Genomic DNA, 6,548 nt, shown 5'->3' with positions numbered 1-6,548 from the left:
CTAAAATATTTAGTACTAAATCCGTGGCCTAAAGAGTGGATCAAATCTCTCACTCATCTCCAGCGTGGCCACGACCTACAAGGAATCAAAAAATTTGATTGGGACTACAGTGATACCAAATTGTCAAGTTTTGTCTATAAATATAAATTATGACATCAGTGGTTGGGATGAGTATGAGTATGCTTGGGGATTCAAAGTTGTTGATGAGACTCATGTTGTTGTTTTGTAGGAGGATTACCCTATTCCCAATTTTGGGCTGCTTAGGACTATGAGAATATTAGATATTATTTTTAGAATATATAGTTTTAAGAATTTTATAATATTCTCATTAAAAACATATGTATGCTTTAAATTATTTCTTGTATAAAAAGATGTGTATTTTTCTCAATAATTCCATACTATAGTAATAATATGTAGTTTTCCGTGTAGTCTCAGTATAACTATTATAATACAAAATTTCCAAAATTCTATAAAAGAATAGTGTGTTAAAACTTGTGCAACTACAAGGTTTAAAACACATGCGTCGTCATTGCACTGCTTTTATATTTAATCAAGGTAAAGAACTTTATGGAAACCTGTGTGACAACCTTGTTTAGAGCCTTGTGACAGTTTGAACGAGTGCCTGTAAAACATTAAGGAAATAAACTCAATACACTCAAAGGGAGGTCGTACATAGGATAGAAGCTATCGTGAGTGGTTTCTTATCGACTGGATAACAGATAAAAGGGAAAATTCACTTGGTGTGGTGGACATCATTAGCAAGGCTTATCAAGGAAAAAGGATGGGGTCATTGATACATCGATTTTCAATAAGGCATTGATTATCAAAAACATGTGTAGAGCAGTGTCGGGTAATGGTCTCTGACTACTCATCATTAAAGATAAATATATATATGGTCAAAATTTCTTCACTTGGATAAGCAACAGTGCCAGAAAAAAACATGTATATCTTATATTAGGAGAAGCATGATTAATATTTCACAATGGAGGTTGGGTTTTATTTGATGGGAGGCTGGAGATGGTCTCAAGATTAAAATTGGCTTAGATTTTATCATGGGGTTGAACGATAATCTTACATTATCTGTTCAGATCCTAAACTTCGATCACAATAAAGACATTATCCTCCTACATCGGATTTATCATTTACGCATACAAAGCATCACTCAACAACATTGGAGTAGGACTGAAGATATAGGATTACCTGAGGCATATATTTATGAATGGGAGAGATACATATAAAAACTAGAGTCAACATGAATCACTCTCTATGATAAGGAGGAACATATGATATGGGGAGGAAAATTAAAAAAGAACCATTCGATGGTCAAAGATATATATCTTAAGCTGCCAAGATATGAGAGGGTTTTTAATTGTCTCAAGCGGTTTCAGATTATATGGAAATGGAATCTACCCAAAAAAAAATGCTTTCGCTGGTTGGCAGGATATGACTATATTCTGACCTTGAACAATTTGCAAAAATGTGGCTTTAATTTCCCTAGTATATCTCCTCTATGCATGAGAGGGCCATAAGACATGGATCATTTGCTTATCAACTGCTCATATGCAAGGGTGATTTGGGATGGTGTCATGGAGGAAATGAAGCTTCTTAATGTGGAAAAATATCAATAATTTCTTTTATGTCTTCTGTCATAGTTCAAATCACACCGAAAATTCATAACTCTTCCGTTATACATCATTTGGACAATTTGGCGTAGCAAGAATGCTCAATTTTTTTAATAGAAAAAGCGATAGCAAGGGAAGACATTATAAATCTGGTAGCATATTTCAATGAGATTGGACCGATGAGAAAGATAAATAGATACAGAACATGTAAGTACATAGGCATTTGGAAAGAATTCCCGATGGATTTTTTTGATGGAGCAAGCAATAGGAGAAAATGTGAGTGTGGAGCAGTCATAGTCTTAGAGCCTGGTAATTTCTTCATTTCTGGTGGGAGGGAGGACAGGGTTCAAACAAAAAATTATAGATTATAACATTATGGGGAGTCCTTATTGCAGCAAAATGGCTTAGGCTAGATAAGATACAGGTATACAGAGATGCAAAAAGTATCACTGATTGGGCTAAGGACCATATAAATTTCAATCCTCCCATATTAGCAAACTAAATGAAGAGAATTAGAAATTTTGTAAGTACTTTCCGACACATTCAGTTCCATGATATATACAGGGAACAAAATTGGATTGCAAATCTATTATCAAAGCGTGGTATTACAAAAGAATCTGGTAAGTTTTTCTTCTCAGTTTTCAAACAGGGTGTTATTGTTAATGCTGGCAGCATTAACTATTCATAGGAGACAATTTCAGCATAGAGTAGATTATTAGTTATGTATCTTGATACAATACGTAAGGTTTTATTTCCGTAATAATGGACGTTATTGTATAAAGCGAACAATACGGTATTGAAAAGACTCAAAATGTAGATTCAAAATGTAGACAAGTTTTTGGGAACATATAAATAGGAATGGTATAGCAAGTAAGATATATATACATGAAAGACAAATGAAGAAATGTACACAGTTATATGTAGTATCTTTTTTTGCTAATATAGAGATAGCATTTTTTCTCTGAAAAAAAAACTCAAACACACTCACAAGTGTGGAATGTTATGGTAAGTAAGTATAGGTTATATGCTAATTACAATGATATTTTATGCAATATTCAATAGTATATGTAGCATAATGTTTTCATGTATTTATGTTACATATGTTTTGACACTTTTTTGTGCAATTTTTTGTTTTGCTATGTTTTGATATCGTGTTGATGTTTGGTGGCACCGTGGCCTATTGTATTGGGAGTTTTCACATTCAAATGTGTACCTTTCCTTTCCAAAAGGATAAACCTAGATTGAACTAGTCAAGATCTATCTCAAGAAAATAAAATACATTATTACCAGTGTGCTATTCATTATTCCTCTCAAGGAAACATGCAAGGACATGGCTAATTTTTAAATGATAAAACAATTTCTATGAACTATGAAAATGTTAATAGTAATTTGAGGTGGAAAATGTAAGCATGTGTAATAACACATTTGATCGTGCACAAATTTATAATTTGATTTGGACAGTGTATAGATGGAAGGATTACACAATCTATTATTTAACACGATGCTACCAGCATTCAGTAATTAGTTGATATCACTCGATTATCCCAGTGACACTTATATCAAAATTTGAAGTATAAGTATTTATGCATAAAAATGAGAGCAAAGGAATTTTTTATTTTTCTCATTTTATTTTGTTAAACATTTTGATTCAATCACTTTACATCAAAAAAAAAAAAAAAATCTCCTATAAATATGTTGACTTTATCAAATTACATAAAGATAAAATTTAAAAAATAAATTAAATTTAAAAAATAAAGAAATAAAATCAATAATCATAACTAATAATTAAAATATTGTGATTCGATCAAATTATATAAAAATAAAAATTAAATTAAAATGCCTTATAAATATGTTAATTTTGTCAAATAATATATATAAAAAAATAAAGAAACGGAATTAATAATTAAAACATTTGGACTTATCAAATTACACAAAAGTACAAATAAAATAATAAAATTAATAATTATAGTGAACAATTATACCAACCTAGATCCACCTTAACTTCAGATCTACCAAGCGCCGAGAGGGATCAGATCTCGTGAGGTGCAAATCTATTTTATATTTAAAAAAAAAAGAAGTGATCCCTCTTGACTCTTGGTAGAACTAGAGTTAAGAGGGATCTAGGCTAAATAAAAAGTATATCAACGCTTGAGTAAATCGATATGTTAAATTTCTTTACTTATTAGTTTTATTATTATTTTATAATGGAGTAATATTCATGTTACGAGTGAATCAAGAATTGGATAAATAGTATATATATTAAAAGGGGGAATTAAATTCACCAACCACTTAGATGAAACCCAATAATATATATTAAATTTATACATTTATTAATTTCATTGCAGTATTTATTAAAACACTTGTACGAAGAAAAACAAGAGCAATGACATCACCACCATGTGGCTCTTATTAATAGTAGCTCAGATTGTAATCCAATATTCAAGAATATGTAGTGTATTCTTTGTTTGTTAATCATCCTGTAATGATATTGAATTTTTTGTATGAAAAAAATACCTTGCAATTTAGTGAATGGAGTGGTCTAAATTGTTTTTAAATGAGATCTCCTTTTCTTAAGAATGCATCAATGTGATTTATTGCAGGCCACAAAGAGTATCAAGTCTTCAAACGTTGATTGATCGTTGATCTAGAGATGGGGAAATATAGTTAGAGCTTACAATTTTGAATTGCTCAAAATTAAACACCTCTTGAGATGTGAACTCAATGGCCTTCTTCTATGAAAATAGTCTCTACACGAAATTTTAGTTTAAAAAGTTCTTTAGTTAGCTAGTTGTTTAAATATTAACTAGTTGTCTTCATCATGTGTGTAGCTCAAAGGGATTAGTATTGATTTGGGATCAACAAATTCATGTGTTGTTGCCATGGAAGGAAAGGTAAATATTTTCGACATTGCTACACAAATGATTTATTTTGTACAGTGGAAGAAATATCTACATTTTGATATTTGCATTTGTATGCATAATTCGCTCTCTACTTTCATGTTTGAATGGTTGTAAAACCCCAAATTCATTTAAAATTTAGAAACTCCATCAGTTGTAGCTTTTAATCAAAAGGGAGAACTTTTAATTTGATGGCACCGACAAGTCTTGATATGGATATCAAGAAAAACATATTTAGAAAGAGAAGGCTAAAATTCTGAAATGGAAGCCTCTAAATGTGTGAATGGAATGGATTAATCCAAGTGGAATGACTCACATGTCTTGAAATTGATGACAATAAACACATTATAGGTAATAGACCCTGTTACCCCTTCGCTTGTATGAGATTTCACATATTGGAGTAGTTGTTGGATGAGCTTGCTTATTTTGATGAGAGAGATTTTTCATGTGATTTGATGCCCTTGGAAATGGTATATGGATATGCTTATGGTGATTGATTTGTTTTCCTTGGTTATCATGATGTTGGTTGGTGGGCTCCAGTATTGTAGCAATAATGCTACAACTCCTGGAGCTTCCTTCTTTAGTTTTATCAACCCAGTAGTTCGTAACAAACTTGGAAGCGACGGTGTTGTATGCACAAGTACTAGCTCTTGTCGCATCTGTCACTTGGTCAGCTGGCATAAGTCCGCTAGGGGCTCAAGCCAACTTCTATGAGCTCCTAGAAGAAGCTTTTGAACTGATGGGCGAAAGCTAATATCAAAAGAAGCTAATCTATTTGCAAAAAGGAACTGAAAGCCAACAAGAAACACAAACCCTAGCAAACCCTAATTCTACCAGCTAGTCTTACTGATGCAGAGATGGGGATGCAAACTACTGAAAGCGATGCCATTACTTCTATGAAGGTGAAATGCAGGTGTTTAGACTACCTCTATCTGAAGAAAACACTTTTTGTATTTTTGTTCCAATTATTAGAATTATCATGCATGTGCTTTTAACTAGCTTTTTACTGTGCAGAGGTGGATCAAGGAGGCGGAAGGTTTGAAAAAGGTTGGGAAAGTTCAGAGAGGGTCTAAGGGGTCCCTAACACCCTTCCAGAGAGTCTCACAAAGTTTGGCTCCCAAGAAACCGTGTTTATGAGCTTCTACAGGAAGTCTGCAGGGGTTCTACAGGATGTTTCAGAACTTCTACAGGATGTTCAGTAATTCCTACAGGATGTTCTACAATCGGATTTTTGGGTGATGGGTGAGTGGAAGAGGCTGCATGGGTGGATAGGGAGGTAGGAGAGGGGTTTGTAATGCCTTAGTGACAAAGAGATGAGATGATGAGGGGGTGTGCTAAGCTGGTTTGTCTAAAGGAGGGTAGAGGGAATGGAAGGCCGAGAAGGTGGGATAACGTGGGTGGTAGAGGAGCTGAGAGACAAGGGGTCTAATGGGAAGATGAGTAGTTGGCCTGGGCACGGCTTAGAAGGATGAGAGAGTGAGGGAGTAGCACTGCACAGTGCAAACTGAATCAAATTCTTCCACGTCCTACATATAATCAAAACATTCCTAACTGTTTATGGAACTAATAAACAACAACGTTATTCTTAAGGAAAACCATGTATAGTACTGAAGCAAGGAGATATTCCAAGAGGTCTGAACACATGGACAACTTCTACAAACAAAAATATTGCACCACAAATTGCATGTACTCGTAAACCAATGTTTTTGGTGGGTAGCACTGTCTGCAATTCCAGCCCCTAGAAAGAGGTGAAAATGAGTGTGCAAGCAACCCTTTTCTGGAAATTTTATCAACTCCAATCTCTTTAATTTATTCTAAACAGCTAAAGCAACTCTATCTTCTACCAATGACCTACTTAACCACACCAAGAAATCTAACTCAACAAACTGTGTTTCAAATGCATGTAAATAAAAACCATAATTCTGAAAGAAAGGATAACAATACAGAAGAAGGAGGCCTTAGGCTCTCAGGTTGGGCCCAACCCCGAGAGTTATGGCTCCTTTAAAAGCTCAGAACTGAGATCAAATCC

This window comes from Pinus tabuliformis, chromosome 2_2 (assembly GCF_031772625.1).
Source record: "Pinus tabuliformis cultivar Carrire ecotype Pingquan chromosome 2_2, CPIR1, whole genome shotgun sequence".
Classification (NCBI taxonomy): domain Eukaryota; kingdom Viridiplantae; phylum Streptophyta; class Pinopsida; order Pinales; family Pinaceae; genus Pinus; species Pinus tabuliformis.
Note: the sequence above shows the minus strand (reverse complement) of the source record.